Genomic DNA, 16,840 nt, shown 5'->3' with positions numbered 1-16,840 from the left:
GTTGAATCTGCTCCCCTTAACACCTGCACAGGACTAAGGCCAGTGGCACCTGGGAAGAGGATCACACCGCTGGCAAGCCCAGAGCCCAAAGGGCTAAGCTCCCATGTCTTTGCACTGTGCTCCAAGACCAGAGGATGGAGGGAGCCGGGGCCAGCTCTGCCTCGCTGGTGAAGGGGGGGAAAGGGGAGGCAGCAGCGGGAATTTGAGAGAAAACGAGAACCAGGGTGAGATGCTGATGCAAACACCAAGAAGGAGTGGAAAAGGGAGCTGCAGCCACAGGGCCGGCTCCTGCACGTTTTGGGGCTCCCTCTGCTAGACAAAAGACAGCAGCTTCCAGCTCAAGGATGGACTAATTTTACCCTGCTTTTCTCTCCTCCATGTCTTTATCTTTTCCCCAGCTAAAGCACAGGGAATGTGGGCCAGCCTGGAGCCACTGTGAATGGGTTTCGTTTCTTCGCTTGCTGGAACTGAGTGAAGGCTGTTTCATCCCAACAGGCTGCTCCCAACACCCTTTAATTTGAGATCTCCTGCATGCAGGAAGCAAGGGAGTTAAGTGACCTTGCTGAATCCTGGCCGCTGCAGCTGCAGGAGAAGAGGGAAGGAAAAGAAAAGAGGGGAGGAGGAAGAGGCACTTTGCTGTCTCCCATTAAAGCCCCAAGAGGCTGAAGATGAGAGAGCGAAAGTTTCAAATTGCCAGAACGTAATTCTAAAAGTCATTTTCCAAGCGCAGAGCTCTCCGCAATGTCACCTCTCATCTTCCAAGGTGGGGATTGAAGGGACAATAAAGCACAGAATATTCTGCAAAGACAGAGCTGCTAATTCAAAGACGGAAGAGGTGCCAGTCCCCGAACAGGCTGTCTCACACCCCCTTCTGCCGGGAGATCTGTGCAGTCAGATGTAGCTGTACAGGGGGCCCAGTTCCAGCTCCTTTCCTGAGCCATATCCAGCCCAGACGAGTGATCTGGCTGAGCTAAGCATGGCTTATCCAGGTCCTTCTAAGAGTAAGGATGTCAAAAAAAGCCCGCCTATTCAACAGTTACACTTTGACTAATCTGACTCAATTTAGTAAACTCAAATTTACTAATTTGACTCAAACTCCTGACTTTCAATCCAATCCAATGATGATGATAATGTTTATTACTGTTATTATTTTCTTAGACCTCCCTGAGACCAGCAAAAGACCATGATGGATGTGCAGAAGAAAAGGTGCACTTTGATATTCACACACCCCCTGCCCCAACCCAGCAAAGCTGTTCCTCCCCGCTCCCTCTTCCAGCTCTCTGCCTTCAAAGAAATCTGGATTAAGGAGTTAGATGTATTCAACAAAGAGTTCGGCCTGGGATCTTGCACCAAAGACTGAATTAGCCTCTTGTTCTACATTCTTTGCCGACCTTTATTCCAACCGCATCCCCCCTTATGTTTATAAAATAAAAAATTACCCAAATATACAGGCATGCCCTGCTGAGATAAATTGCATTCAACTCTCCTTCAGTTAATATCAGCTTTGTCCCAGGCTCCTTATTACTGGTGCCACCTGTCCCTCCAAGCACCGGCTTTTCCCCTTTCCCTTTCCCAAATTACCCGAGCCGAGGCGTGGGTGGGCTCGCCCTCTCTGCAAATGCACTTATTTGCCCACCCAGGCCAGGGTGCTGAGTTTTTACACTGACGATCAGGCTTTTCGCCAGGCAATCCCTCCTCTCTCCCACTTTCAGAAATGGCACTTTCCCCTCTCTGCAGGCCAGGGCTGACCCACAGAAGGAGCTGGCCTTGTTTTTATCTAGGGTAATGAGCAGAGCGCGGTGGGTCACACAACCTAGAGAAGGCACTTTGCCCTCCAAGCCAATGGGGTAACAAAGTTCCGTGCTGTCATACATATTAATCACAATCCTGGTTAGTTTATTATTATTATTATTATTATTATTATTATTATTATTATTATTATTATTATTATTATTTCCTGGTAACTATTTCCCTGTTTTTCCATCTGGGAGGCCAGTGACAGTGTTCCTCACTGGCCTGTAGCCAGTTTTCTCCAGCTGGGATCAGTTCAGTCCAATGTTGCCATCTGTCCTTTGAGGCAGAGGGACGTCCTCTTCCATTTCGGATCTCTCCCAGAAGAAATTCCCCCTTTCCCTTCCCCCATGCACCCTGGATTCGACCAAAGCATCCAGCGAGCTGTGTGTGGCCATCATTAGACTCGTGCACTTCTAAACAGACTCGGGCATGCAAGAGGACCAGTGGCCTGGCCGCTGGGCTACCCAGAGCCCTGCCAGCCCATGGACTGCCCACAGGGTTGTGGACATGTCCCCCTGCCCAGCCCCGGGGTGAGCTGGGGGGACTGTCACTCCACAAGCAGATAGAGTGTCTTTTGGGGTCCCCCTGACATAGTGGAGGTGGATTGAGCTCCATGGGGAAGCTTTGCCTGGAAGCGGGGGGGGAGGGGGGGTGTCCTCCACTGGGGTGTGCATGTCGTCATTTCATCTCTCTCCTAATTAAAGACAGAAATGAGGCGCTGAGCCCCCGGCCGCTGGGGAGGACGGGTCCCCTTCCCCAGCTTCTCCCCACCCTTGCCCAGCCAGGAGGGGCGGGGGGGGGGGGGGGGGCGCATCCCCGTGGGGGGGGGGGGGCCACCAGAGCCATTGTGCGGGGCCCCCGCGGATTGGCCGCCGAGTGCGCTGCAGTGATTTTGCGGCGAGGTCCCATTGGCCGCCGCCGCGCATAAGTTTTTGCTCCGGACGGCAACTTTTCCCAGGGATGATGGAGTGACCCCGCGGCGGCTCCGCTCCCTCCCTCCCTCCCGGCTCCCCCCCACCGCCCCGGGCCAAGGCAGCCACCGCTACCCGGCAAGGATGAAGCTCTGCGGGACTTTCCTCGGTTCGTAGCCGTTCGCCGGCGGATGGGGGGTGTGCGTCTCTGTGTGTGTGTGGGGCTGAGAGCGTGTCGCCCCCCCCCCCCCCGTTCTCCTCTAAAACACTCGAGCAGCTTAATTCTGCCTAAGCCACACCTTGGCAAAGGGGTTCGGTGGGCCGGGGGGCATCGCGGACCCCCAAACTACCCCGTTCCCCCTTGTTTTATCATGTTTTTCCTCGCAATAGCATGGTGGAAAGAGGTTCCCGAGTGTATTTCAGAGCGCAGGTTTCCCGTGTTTGCGTTAAGCAAGCGAGGTCCTGGTCTCGTCGTGTCCCCCCCCGCCTCCCGCTTTGCTCCGGGCTCAGCTGCGACCGGCTACAGGTGCGGGGGGTGCGCGGCCCCCGGCGCTGCTGCTCCAGGGCACCGGCGGGGCTTTGTCCCCGCTGCCGCCGGGTTTCACCTAGTTACAAAGGACGAGGAGGAAAGGGGAGGGGGGTGAGGAGAAAATCCTGTTTTCTGCCGCTTCTGGTCACAGTTCTGCGGGGGGGGGTGGTGCTTGGTTTGGTTTTGCAGAGTTTTTTTTCCTCTTGCACGTTGCTGGGTAATAAAGGAGCGAGGGGTGTGATTAAATAGAAAGTTAGTTCGTGCCTGTTCAGCTGGGTGTGTTTCAGTGCCTGCATTAACCGAGGCACAAAGGAGAAAGTTTTTGGGATAATGCGAGGTGCCTTTTGCAAAAGATGGTGATTGCTCCAATTGTTGTTCTTCAGGAAGAAAAGAGCTCTAGATTTGGGTTAGACAAAGACATTGCCTCTTCGGGAAGGAACCGCCCAAATCGGGGAGAAGGGGCGCGCCGGAGAGCGAGCAAAGGGTTATTAAAAGTTTTTTGTGCCTGTGCATGTTGTTCCATCTGCCAGGGGCCTGTAGTGGGCAGGTTTCTTCGCAACCCTTCAGCTGTTCCATATACAATATTAATGCTGGCCATTTCTATTCGGCATACAACAGCACTAATTGTAGTCTGAGGCATTAAGGCAGCCAGCCCATCTGCATAGAAGCTTTCAGAAAGAAACAAGGAAAAAAAAAAATCTTTCACCCCCAGCTGGTAACTGGAGAAGTTGGTGCCAATTACAAATGCATAAAGTTTGAGATCTAATTTACTTTGAAACAGACTCAAAGAAGCCAACGAAATGCAGCGTGGCGGTTTTATGTCTGTATTTACACAAGCAAATGCAGTTTTAGCTTAAATAATCTCAAACTTGAAACGCTTGATTTGAAAACATGAGCATAGTAAGGTTTAAAAAAAAAAAAACAACCAACCAACAAATTGCACGGGGCGGGGGGGTGCGTGAAGGGAATCTACTTTAAAAAATCCTTTTGGCATTCGCTTCTGCAGGCGACAGGCAGGGAGGGACCCTCGGAGCACCCGCCGCAAACACCGCTCCGAAGGCGAAAATACTTTAACATTTATTTTATACCTCTCCGCTATACGGCTCCCTTTAGGGAAGCGGCAGCTCTTTCAGACCTGGGAACACACAATAATGATCTCCTCCCTGAAAACAGCCGTGAAGTGACTCTGTAGAGCTTGAGGGGGAAAAAAAAAAAATTAAAAAAAAGGTTGAAAAATGCTTAAAAGGGTCGAAAATGCTTTAAAAGCGGGAGCGGGCGGGCGGGGCGGCCGGAGCTGTCCGCCGCCGTGGTGCTGACCCGCGCCGGGCCGGAGCCCACGCGTGGCCTCGCTTCCCCCCGCGGGCTCCTCCAGAGTGGGAAGGAGGAGGGGGGGCTGACCCCGAGATCTTCAGGGGGTGTGGAGGGATTTAGGGGCTGCGAGATGGGAATTCCTGCCGGCTGCTGAAGTTGGTGGGAACTAGAAACTCCGGGTAAGGCGCTGCTTGCGTGCAGCGTTTCGGGAGGTTTTGGGAGGAGGGGAAGGGGAAGTCTGGCGGGTTTGGGAACAAAGAAAAGCCAAACACCCCCTCGCAACTCAGAGCTTAGTAGAATGGTATCAAAGCTGTCAGCTGCCTTAGGGCTCCTAGGTGCGTTGCATGTTAATAAATGCAACAACAGCAATAATAAAATTCATCTGTTCTAATCGTCAGAGAGGCACAGGTCTGTTTGCACATGTGTGTACGTTCGTATACGTGCAGTGTGTGTGCACGCAAATTTGTGTGGAAACACATGCAAGTAAACACACTCCCCTCCTGCCTTCTAGCCTATCTATTGTGCTTTTGTTTCTCAAGTTTTAGCATGACGTCTCCAAATGAAATAGCGGTGGAGAGGACCAGGCAGCATTGTGAGCAGAGAGGAGCTGAGTCCTCCCGTCCCTCCCTTTGATTCTATCGCGGGTGCAGAACAATGGAGATGCAGTGTAGCACCAGGCCTGCTGCCTGCAGATAAGAGTTTAATAGAATTTCTGAATGCCAAAGGTTTAGGATGTAAAATATCCCTGTCTTCGTGGTGTGTCCAAAGGAGATAGAAAACAGCTTTTCAGGAGTACTCTCTGCTGAATACCTCCTTTATGTTAATGGTTTAGGAGCACATCAGGCTTGCAAGCCGTGGAAATGGGCGTCGTAAGAATCTCCAAAGCGGCCTCAACACTTTAAAATTAGTATTTCTGTCACCCTCTCCTCAATAAAATGCCTGAGATGGGAAATCGAATCACTCTCCCCTGCCACGTGCCCCGTAACGGTCCGTGGGTGAGCTGGGACTGCATCCAGCACTCATTCAAGAGCTCATGCTGCCAGGCAGGTGTCCGGCAGAGCTAATAACGGGCATGGGCTGAAACCTCGGGCAGCGTGCGAGGCTTTTCCCTCTTCCTGCCTGCACCTAACCTGACCAGGCTGGAGGGGAGCTGGAGAGGGGCCCCTGGGGCTCCTGCAACTCTGGAGCTGGAGTTTCCCGCAGGAGAGCGCATCCTCAGCAGGATTCAACTTTCCCTGCCAGGCTCTGCCTCTGCTCTCTCAGCTCTCTAAAGGCTCCTGGGGTTTCCGTCCATTTGTGAGCTCCCGCTTCTTTTCGGAAATCTTCATTAAGATGACAGTAAAGTCTTAATTGTCTTGGTGATGCTGGGGATGGTGTGAGGGCACAGGAAAAAGCTGGGTAGAAAGGTGACCCCCCACCCCCACCCCGTGGGGCTGCAGCAGGCCTGGGTTTTCCCCCCACTATTTCTGAAAAGTTGCAATCCCAGTGCTAATGCTCCCATCTGGAGGGGGGGGACACACGTGCCAATGCCCTTCCTGCCGCACGGTGCCGGGGTCTCTCCCCAGAGCCCCCCTCCCTCCAGCTCAGCGAGGGCTTTCTCCTCCCGGGGTGGCCAGAACTCCACCGAACAGAAGCATTTTCAAGGAAAGATTATGCTAGCTCCTGGAAAGTGCGGCTCTTTCTGGGAGGAAAACACAGGTAATGGAGGAACATGCACTTTTTCTCACTTAGAAACAATCCCCAAACTATTTTAGTCACCGTTTTCTTTTCGGACTTATCCTTACATTATTCTCCTTCCCACCACGAAGCCCAAAACGTAACTGCCTGAGCTGTGATCTGTCCTTCCTGGGGTGAGGCGATGTCTGCTGGGAATATACGGTGTCATTTATTTTTTTTTTCTTTAAGAGGAGGGAAAAAAAAAATATTTATACACCTTTTAACCACTCGCTTTTGAATATGTATATCAGCTAATATGCAATACTTCCAGGTTCATAGAGGCGATAAATTTCCCAGTCTGTTCTTTATGGTGATAGGTCATCTTCCTAACCACCAATAAATATTGTAAAGTACTTTCGCTGGAGCTGTGCTAACCCAGGGCATCTGTCACTCGCTGCTTGCTGCTATTAGGAATTATTGGGCCGTACCACGCGTTGGGATGCACGGGGGGGGACACGGCACGGCGCTTGTCGCGCTCGCCGTCCTTTTGTGTTGCTGCTATCAAAGGAGCCCCGAGCCTCGTGCATATTAATTATGAATCAACTCGGGGAAAATCACTCACCTTCTGCTGGGTCTCGGGGAGGGGGGGTGCGAGGCGAGAGGGGCTGCAGGGCTGGGAGAGCCCCAACTCTCCGGGCACTCAAGTCAGCAGCTCCATCTCTCTCTCTCTCTCTTTGATGCTATACTGTAAATTTATTTCACCTCAGAGAGTAAACAGATATATTGCAACCCCAAGGGTTCATGGGTAGTGTATTTACAAAGGGAAGGCGCAGCAAGCCCCCTCTGTGCCATTTCCATTAATGAGAGCGGTCATTAAGTAAATGAGACATTGCCTTTAGCAGGCTTAAGAGTTCACACACTAAGGAGTATCAGATATTTAATTGAAACCAACAACCCGTCTTACACGCGTGTTACTGGTGTAGGGAAGTGGGCTGCCCTCCAAGAACTCTCCCCCCACAGCCTCCCCCATGCAAATTTCATGATTGGTTTCCGTGATGTCATTTTGCGAAGGGGCAGACAATAGCTGTGGGGAAAGGTAAGTCAATATTATGTTCTTTCGCTGACAAAGGCAGATAATGCTGGCTTTTTTTCTTTTCTTTTTTTTTTCCTCTTCTTTTTTTTTTTTTTTTTCCCCTCCCCTCCCTCCCTTGGATTGAGACAGAGGGGAAAGGCTTTCGGAGCACACAGTTGATGTAAACAGACGCAGGCGTTTCGCCTTCAGAGCACGAAGGCTGGGTTGTTGTTTTGAAAATTGCACTGGAGAACCGAGGGGATTTTTATGATGATCATCATGCTCCTAGGTCCATCTTTGCTCGCTCGCTCTCTCGCTGGCTGCGAGACGCTAGTGGACATATTACGCTTCTGACTGAAAAGAGGTTGAATAAGACGAGAAAGGAGGAGATTTATTAAAAAAAAAAAAAAAGAACCCAAACAAACCCAACATCGCATTCAGCCGGGAAACTTTCTGAATATTTCTGGAAGAGGATGCTTGCCGGGTTTGTGGACCGCGAGATCGGTGGATGTTTATCCGGAGGGAAGCGTGCGCGGTGTTAGCAGAAGACGCTCCCGGGCGCCGGGAGGAGTTTGCGCCGCCGGCGGCCTCCGCGGCCGCGGAGCTCTCGGAGGTGCTGATGGCGGTTGCGCGCCCGCGGTGCGGGGCCGGGGCTCCGCGCGTCCCTCCCGGGGCTCTACCCCCCCCCTCACCCCCAGCCCCCTTCCCGCAAAAACTCCAGCCCAAGTCTGCAGGGTCTCACTCCTCGGGCTTTAAGGAGCTCCGCGCCCGGCGGGGGGGCCGCGCTTTGCTCGCCGATGGACGCGTGTGCGGAGGGCTGGCGTTTGCCCCCTCAAGTCGCCAAGTCGCCTGCCGGGTGCTCGCCCCTGCCACTGGCAGACTTTTCTTCCCCCCCCCCCCCCCCCCTTCCCCAGTATTGACTACTTTAGAGTTCTCTATTTATAGCAGCGAGGAACAAGGGAAGTGTGCCATGTTTGTGGATTTCTCTCTATACATTGACCACGACAGAAATCTGCGGGTTCTTATTTTTAGCTAGCTCGGAAGAAGCTTTGCTTGGCTAATCTCTTTATCAATTTTAGCAAAGTTTTTTTTTTTTTGTTGTTGTCGTCGTCGTTGTTTCGTGGGTCATTTGGGGGGAGGGCGAAGGGAAGGGGGCTGATGCCTGAGGATATACTTGCGCTGCGATCGACCCCGGTGAGTTAGGCTGAGTTTGGGGCGCAGTTTTGCCGGCGGGTAGGACCGACCCTCCCCGGGGAGGCGGCCCCAGAGGGGGGCTCGGCACCCTCCGAGGCTCGCCCACGCAAAGGGGCAGGTCGTGGGGATCGGGCCCCTCGGAGCAGGAGGCCTGGGGTGTGCGAGCCCCCCCGGAGCCGGGCCGCCCGCCCCTCCGCTCTCCTCCCGCTATTGTTGAGCCCCCTCGCTCCGAGCAGCGCTGAAAAGAAGTGCAAAAAACCCAGGCTAAATCCTCGCCATCGCCCTGCCGCTACTTTTAGGGTTTTTTTGTTTTGTTTTTTCTTTCCGTCTCTCTCGTTGGCTCATCTGCTGTTATTATCAGCCTTTTCCATATGGCCACTTTAATTAATGGCAGACAAAAGGGGGTTTGGGGGGGGAGGCGGGGAGGAGGAATCCAGGAATTAGAGTTTATAGTTGGTTTGTCTCTGATGCTGTCATAGAAACCAGAAGCAAAGATGCCGCCTTTCCACTTCTTTGTATGATCCTGTTTATTGTTCCCGAGCGGCGCAGGCTGGAGCAGGCGCATGTTGCAAAGCGCAAACCATCGCCTGCTGCTGCGGCCCGAGGAACCGGGGCACGACTTGTCCCCTTCAGCTCTTTCTCTCAAAGCTCTCTCCCCTTCCTTCCCCTCTTTCTCCTGCCTCGGGAAAACCAAGGATAACTTATTTTTGGCTGCCTCTTTTTTTTTTCTTTTTTTTTTTTTTTTTGCAAGTGGTTTAGGGGTCTGTGGGATCCCCGCCGCACAAAGGCGAGAAGAGTAGGAAAACTCCAGAAAGTTGGGTTTATCCCTTCCCAGAATGCAGACGGGAGCTGCCCCTTGCGTCCCGGCAGAGCTGGGGTCCGTGTACCCCGGAGCGGCGGGTCCGGGTCTGTCCCGGGGTGTCGTTACGGCGGGGGACACCGTCACCCCGGGGGTGGGCGGCCGCGGACGGGGGTGGCAACTTCCCGGGGGTCCGGTCGGGGCGGACAGAGCCGCTTGTCCCCTGCGCAGCCCCGAGGGAGGGTCCGTGAATCCCTCCCCCCCCCCCCGCAGGGTCGCCGTCGGCCCTCGGCAGCCCTCGGGGGGGAGAGGGGGCGGCGGGGGCAGCTCGTACCATAGGAAAGCCAGAAATGCAGCCCCCCCCTCCTGGGAACCGCTGCAATGGGGATCCCCGGGGCTTGGCCCGGCTGGAGGGGCGTCCCGCTGCGGGACGGTGCTTCAGGTCACTGCCGAGGGTGGCGTTGGTGGCTTTGGGACGGGGGTGCCCCCTCCCCTTTGGGCAAACCCTGGGCTGGAACCGGGGGAGATCCCCATCCCCTAAAGAGCGCAGACCTCCCCCTTTCTTCCCCCCCCCCCCCGTGCTGCTACTCGGCGCCCGGTCCCTTTGCCCCCGGGCTCATCGTTGTCCCCAAAGCAGGGGGGACAGAGCAGCCCGGGGGGGCGGCCCCCACCTCCCCCGGGTTTTGTTTTGTAGGGCCAGGCTGTGTCGGTTTAATTGCCCCGGGCTGGGCGAGGAGGCGGGGGCACAGCGAGCCCAGGTGCCTTCCAGCCGGGCTTGGGGCAAGTCATAAGACTGGCGACTAACCCAGCTGGGCCGGCACTTTCCCCAACACCCCGAGGCCGCAAACTGCGGGCCGGGGGGGGGGGGGGGGGGCAGGGGCAGGGGCCGGCGAAGCTCCGGCTCTGCGCTCCCCCCGCCCCGGTCCCGCAGAGCCCCCGGGCGACCCGGCAGCGGAGCGGCCCCGGTTCCTGGCAGTCAGATGATGAGGGCAGGGCTGACTTTGCAAGACGTAGCTCGGCGTCAGAGCAGCTGCCATTTTAGCAGACAGTGCTAAACCCTCCCCCCCCCACCCCCCCCCCCACCCCCCGTAAACCTCGGCTTTGGGGTGCCGCCTCCAAACTTGGCTTCTTGATGGGGCATGCTGCTCTTTTTGGGCTTTGGGGGGGAGGAAACAGTGCACCCTAAGTCAGCAATACACCCTAAACAGGCTGAATTACACAGCTTTTGGAGCTCAGGAATATAAACTCTTCTCCCTCCCCCAAATCCCAACGTGATTCTGCATCAGGGCTTGAGCAGGGCAGGTGAGTTTATACTCCTGAGCCCCCCAAATCAGTCGGTGCAATGCAAAATGGTCCCTAGCTCCCTATCCGGTGAGGGATAGAGCCCTCCTTTTGCAACCTGGGGGTGCTTATTTTGCAAGGGGTGCTGGCATCTGCCCCATTCGAAGGTTTGGGGGGACCCTTTGCCCCCCAAGAGCTGAGTGACGAGGGGAAGCGCCAGGTTTACAGTAAGGGCTGGAGCGTGCAGGGGAAATTGCCACGGCTGGGCTGGGCTTCCCAGAAGACATGAAATCAGCCGTGGGAAGGGGAGGGAGATGGGATGGGGGGAGCATCGCGTTACCGCTGGGAAGTCAGACGTGAGAGTTTGATGGCAAAGTGGGGGGCAAGACCCTGTCTCCCCTTTGCTTTGTGTGCGTGTGGCAGTTTGTAAATGGAAGGGCTTAGTTTTACAGCCGTGAACTGTACGGCTTGGTTGCTAGAGCTCTATCCTTACTGACAAAGGATATCTCCTGTTGTCACTTTATAACTGTTGCCCTTTCTCGTACACGGGAGCTGAAGGTGGAGGATCCACACTGCAAACTTAGAGCTAGGAATACATCACCATGTGTCACTCTTCTTTCCCCAAGAAATCCCCTCTTTGACTTATTTGTTGTGCAAATGCTGTTTGCTCCCTGGCTGTGCAGACAAGGATGCTGACACCCCGGAGGGAGGCTAAGGTGGCTCCAGACCCCAGATTTATTTGTCTTTTTGGTAGGTAGCCCTACAGCAGCTGTGTGAAAGGGACTAGCAGGCTGGGATTAACTCCTGCCCATCCTCTTGGTTCCCAGGTATTTCTAGAAAGTTGACAGGGCAGAAGTTGCTGTCAGGAAACCTCGCTCTTCCCACCTTTCTTTCCATCTTTCTCCTGGGGTTTGCTGGTTTCTACAAAGAATAACTCCACCACCTACATACTAGCGCCGGTCTCCCTGGCTGTGCGGTGCAGAGTCCCCCGGTGTCTCTAACATCCTTAAGGCTGGCTTGTCTGAAACCTCCCCTCTTAAAATATTCTGTAGCGCTTCCGAGCCTGTTTACCTTTGCAAATTAGAAACTTGACCCACCACCTTGTCCTTAGAGAGGAGATCATCGTGTGAATAGAGAAGCGGGGTGATAAGCACACGCTATGAAAAGTTTCTGGGGTGGGATAAATGCCTCGAACCACCTTGCTTTTAGAGTGAAATGAATTTAAATGAGATTTCTGCTCTGGGATCTGAGAGCAAGGTCAAGAGTAATGGCAAAGAGCAGGGCTGGGGCACCCCTTCTGCTCCCTTCAGAGATGGGAGGGAAATCTGCCACCCCCTGCTCCCCCCAAATATTTTCACCAAGGAGAAAAGGGCTTTGTGCGTGTATATTTGGAGGAAGTGAGTTTCCCCTCTTGGCAGGTTAATCCGTGGAAGGGAATTTCTGAAAATGCAGTGTTTGCCCTTGCAGAGCTCAGGAGCTGCTTTGCTGGGAGCAGCTGCGAGGTGTCTTGGCCCTTTGGGACAGGACCGAGCCACAGAAGGTGAAGAGCAGCTCCCAAGTGCCTCCTGCCCGTGCAGATTCGCTGGGCTTCCCCTGTGTGAGAGCAGCGGCACGGGAGGGCATCCCTCGACTTCTCGGAGCTGCTTTGCGGCAGCATCTTTCGTGGAGGGGAGGTTGTTTCTGCCCTGGGAATGGCTGGAGGTGGGCACTGAGGTGAGGATGCCTTGAAGGCATGAACATGTGTTGAATGCTTATATTGAAAGAATGTAAACATTAAAAATCACCTGAATGGAGCAACTCCTTCAAAACTTGAAACACTTTGCGATTTTTTTTCTGTGGAGTCTTTTTTTTTTTTTTAATAGAAGGTACAAGCTGGAGTTTTAAGGAAAAATGGCTAAATACACAACACAAACCTAGTGTTTTTCTATTGTTGAGTTTATTAATCCGTACAATACTTCTGCGAGGCCTTGCTGTGGTTTTGCAGGTGGGGATGGGGAGGCAGAGAAGGTTTCTGGGCCAGAGAAGTCCAGACTAACAGCCTGGGATCTTAGTATGAAATCTTGGTCCCTTTAAGCAGGAGTTTGCCCTCCAAGGGACTGTATTTTGAACATCACTGGTTGCTTTTTAAAACAATGCCTCCGTTTGTGCTCCGGGAGCCTTTAGTGAGGCAATGTCTGTATGAAACTGGTCCAGCAGAGCCTTGGAGGGACCCAGAACGGGGAGCTGTGGCCATTTTCAGGCAGACCCAAGAGGGCAAAGGCACATGTGGCTCCGGCTTGTTTACGGATGAGTGTGGGGAGAGGAGATGGGCTGCGAGCGTGGCCGGGGCTCCATCCTGCCTCCCTTCTCCTCTGCTGATCCGATCAGAGCATCCTGGCGTATCGATTGCCACGCACGCGTTCATACGTGACTCAGATGCCAGTGTCTTTTCTAGCAGCGCAGAAATGAAGTTAGCCGTGCAAGCTTGTCGAGGGAAGGGTGGTCTGGTGTGAAAGGAGCTCTGGGAAGGAAACGGGGAATTTCTGGGCACAGCTGGGTTGAGGAAAGGGTGGCTGAGATCACCTTGTCCTACCAGCCAGGCTGTTCCCAGCAAGTGTCAGTCTTATAGCAGAATAATGAAGTCACACACTCTGTAATACTCTGCTTTTCATTTTGGTTTGGTTTAAAGAAAAAAAAAGATAAAAAATATAATTTTCACCTGAATTAAAATACTTTTGATCTTTGTCTTTCATTGAACTTTTTGCTTCAGAGAGAATAGATTAATAAACACTTTCAAATGGAAAAACATAGTTTGGAAAGGTCCCCCTTTTATCTTTAACACAGAGCTTTAATGCTAACCTGGGCATGGGCTGGCTCTGCCTCAGTTCCTTTTGTCTTGCTTTTTTATCTTAACAACAATACATTTGCTTTTATTGTGATCATGCTGGCCTTTACTGGTCACTTTTTATTCTTTCCTTTTTTATTTTGAAGTCAGCACATTAAAAAAAAAAATTGCAATGTTATTTTAATCAGACCAAATGAAAGAGCAAATCAGAGTGAGAATTTTAATCTGCCCCAAGCAAAACTGCCTTGTACATCTGTCATGTTGGGATTAGTGGAACTCTTTAAAGAAGCTGAAGACTTTTTAAACAAAGTATTAAACATTTGTGACCTGATTTCCATTCTTACAATATTCTCATTAATAAGAGTGCAGGCTGAAAGACATCTGTTAGGTCCTATTTGTTTTAAGAATATTAAAGAATAATAAGAATATTGGAGGGTAGGGGGCGGACAAAAGCTAAATGTAATATTTAGAGCTAAATCGCCAAGCTGCAGTTTTCCAAAGTGATTCTGTGTCTAACTTGGGGCAGGGTGGGGGGAAACACAAGTGCTGGTAAAGCCCATCAAGTTGGATGCTCCATACCGTTGGTCTTGCTTGGCCGGTTTAGGCTGTTAGAGCTTGGGTGAGGCTTCCCTGTGGGCTGTGAGCTTTTCCGGGTGCTCCATCCCTGCTTCAGTAGTGGAGAAGAGGCAACTTTCCCTTCCTGAGATAAAATCTAGTCTGAAATGAAAAACAAGCAGAGATGCAGCCTTAAATTGCACACAAATTCAGCTCGTACGTGTGCGGCACCTGCACGCATCCAGTGCTGCCTTGGACCAGCCAGAAAATGGAGTAGGAAGGGAGTGAAAATGTCCTTCTCGGGTTTGCTGCTTGTGTTTTGTTTGATGCTAATGCAGTTAAAGTAAATGGCCCAGCTTGGATCCCTAAGGAAAAAAAAAAAAGCCAGGCATGTGTTCGGTAAACTACTTGCTGAAAGAAGCCTTCACTATTAACATGGGTATATGGTTTAAGAGAAGGTTGCTGTCGACTGCAATCTTTGCATCTTGTTTATGCTTGCTGGGTAAAATATTAACTAAAGCATCTGAACATAAAGTTCTGGTGTGAAAGAATATCAGCAGGGGAGAGCCATATGGTGCCAGCCTGCTAACAAAATACCAAACGCTGGAGATTCCTTTTTGCAGAAGACTGAAAACTCTCGTTCCCATACATAATACATGAGTTCACGCCTTTGATTACTCTAAACATTAGTCCAAGCGGTACAGGCGTCTCTTTGGAGCTAACACAACTTAGGGCACGCAGTTCTCTTCCCCCCCTCTTCCTTTACATAAAAGAAATCGATGTCGAGCTGTTAAGATACAAATATCCAATATGCTGTAAGACAATATGCTTCCGAAACTGCTGCGTAAGCTGCCTTTCCTCTAATTAAATATAAACTGCAGTAGAGACTCGGGTTTCTTCGTTCCTTTGCTTGAAACCATTTGGCAAGTGCGTGGCTCTCCCTAGGACAGCATCTGCAAGCCAGGTCTGTGCCCGTTTTGGGGAAGCCTCTCACTCCTCGTGGGTGCGATCAGACCTTTCGGATCGATGCCAAGGACCGTAATCGTCTCACTGAGCAGCGGCTCGTGGGTGTGTTTACCTGAATGCTCTCTGCGAGCCAAGGAGTCAGGTATATTCAACAGCAATGGATTCAAACCCCGCATTAGGAGGATCCCCTGGTGAATATTATTATAAGGTACAAGAGATGGCTCTGGGGGAGCTTTCATGCACACAGTATTTAAAAACCAAGGTATTGCTGGTAAAATCTGTAGGTGACACTCTGAGCACTTTTGAATTTCTTTTTTTTTTTTTTTTTTATAAACAATCCCTTGAAACCAACAATTTGATGTTGAATAACTCTGCCTTGTGCTTGTCGCCGGGCTCCCTGAGCGCGGCTTGTTAAGTTTTGTGATGAGTACCCAATTACCTGTGCGTAGAAAAACCCACGGAGTGCAGAGAAGCCTCCCCAGCAGCTGCCTTTGGTTAACCTGTGTGGCCCCGAGTGTTTCAGAGCCAGAGGCTGTCGCCTTTGCCTGCCCTTGGTGCTCTCCAGCCTGGGAGAGGCAGCTCTGGGGGGTGGAAGGCGATGTCTGTCTGGCAGGCAGGGGTTTGGGGCCAAAGCTTGCATTTGAGTCGCCTGTTTCAGCTCTTGGACATCCAAACTCTCTTGGAAGAACATCAGGTTTAGCATCTAAATGCAGAATTGGGCTTTCCTCTTTCGGCACTGGCTTTTCCCATTCTGGCTGTACGGGCAACGTGGGGTGATGGGATGGAAATGAAGTCAAAGCCCGAACCCTGTTGGCTGAATGTCTGGTGAAAGTTTTGGGGCAGGAAAGGGTCTGGTCTACGAAGCCGTGTCCCAAGGGGAGGCTGCTGCTGGGATAAGTGAAGGTGCCAGATGGGCTTTGAGAGAAGTTGCTTGATTTCAGCCAAGAGCTTTTGAAAACCTTCTTGTAATGGGGCTTGAAGCCTAAGTAAGAGCATTCCTTCGGGTACACGGGTCCAGTCCTCGCTCTGTACCTAAAACCCAAGTACCTGCATAGGAATGAGAGAAAACAAATTAATTCCTTTCCCTGGTAAAGGCAAAAAATCTTTATTTGTAAGAAATCAAAAGCCTTGGGTGGGGATATTCGGGGTAAAGTTATCTTGGGCAAAGTTAGCCCAACTCGAGTGGCTCTGCAGAGAGGAAGGAAAGTTCCTGCCTCTGAAAGCTCATGTGGCCATGAGTGCGTCTGGAGTCCCAGCTTCTCCTGCTGATGCATATGCTTCCCCTCCGTAATTTTGAAGCTCTGCATCTAGTGAATTTCTGGCAAGTGGATTTAAAGGTTTGTTTGTTGCCCTCAATATTTTGATATAATTAGTCAGCGAGCAACTAGCTGCTTTTGCCCAGAGAAACGCTCTCTCCAAGAACACAAGTGACAGGAGAGGATTAATAGCCTTCTGGAGAGAGCTGCTCTGGTTTTTTATGTAAAAAAAAAAAAAAAAGTGCCTGGGAGCCATGTTGTTGCTTTAAAAAAACATGACAGTCTAAACAGTTAACTTTGCCTGCAGTGTCTCAGAGGAGCAGGGAGTTGTCAGCTCCTCTTGCGCATCCCCTAGAAACTTTCGGCTCCCTCCTGTCACGGAGTGGCTTTCCTGGCTGCCGGGGAGGCCGGTCGCCGCCGTGCCGGCAGAGCAGCTCTGGCAGGTTGGCCGCTTCCCCCCCGCGCTTGCCCGCCAAGCAGGGAGCATTGCTGAGGAGAGCAAGGACACCCCATCAGAAAGGGGAGGATTGGGAAAAGAAGGGTTTGGAGGAGCGATAAACTTCCCAGTTAGGGGATATGAGCTAATCCTTGGCTGCGGGGTCTGGGGAGCGAGCGCGCTGCTGGGGTCTTGAGGTTTCCCTGCTCCCGGCTGGGATGGAGCTCCGCGCTGGGGCAAAACTGATGCGGCGCAG

This window comes from Mycteria americana, chromosome 14, assembly GCF_035582795.1.
Source record: "Mycteria americana isolate JAX WOST 10 ecotype Jacksonville Zoo and Gardens chromosome 14, USCA_MyAme_1.0, whole genome shotgun sequence".
Lineage (NCBI taxonomy): Eukaryota > Metazoa > Chordata > Aves > Ciconiiformes > Ciconiidae > Mycteria > Mycteria americana.
This window is presented reverse-complemented; position numbering follows the sequence as displayed.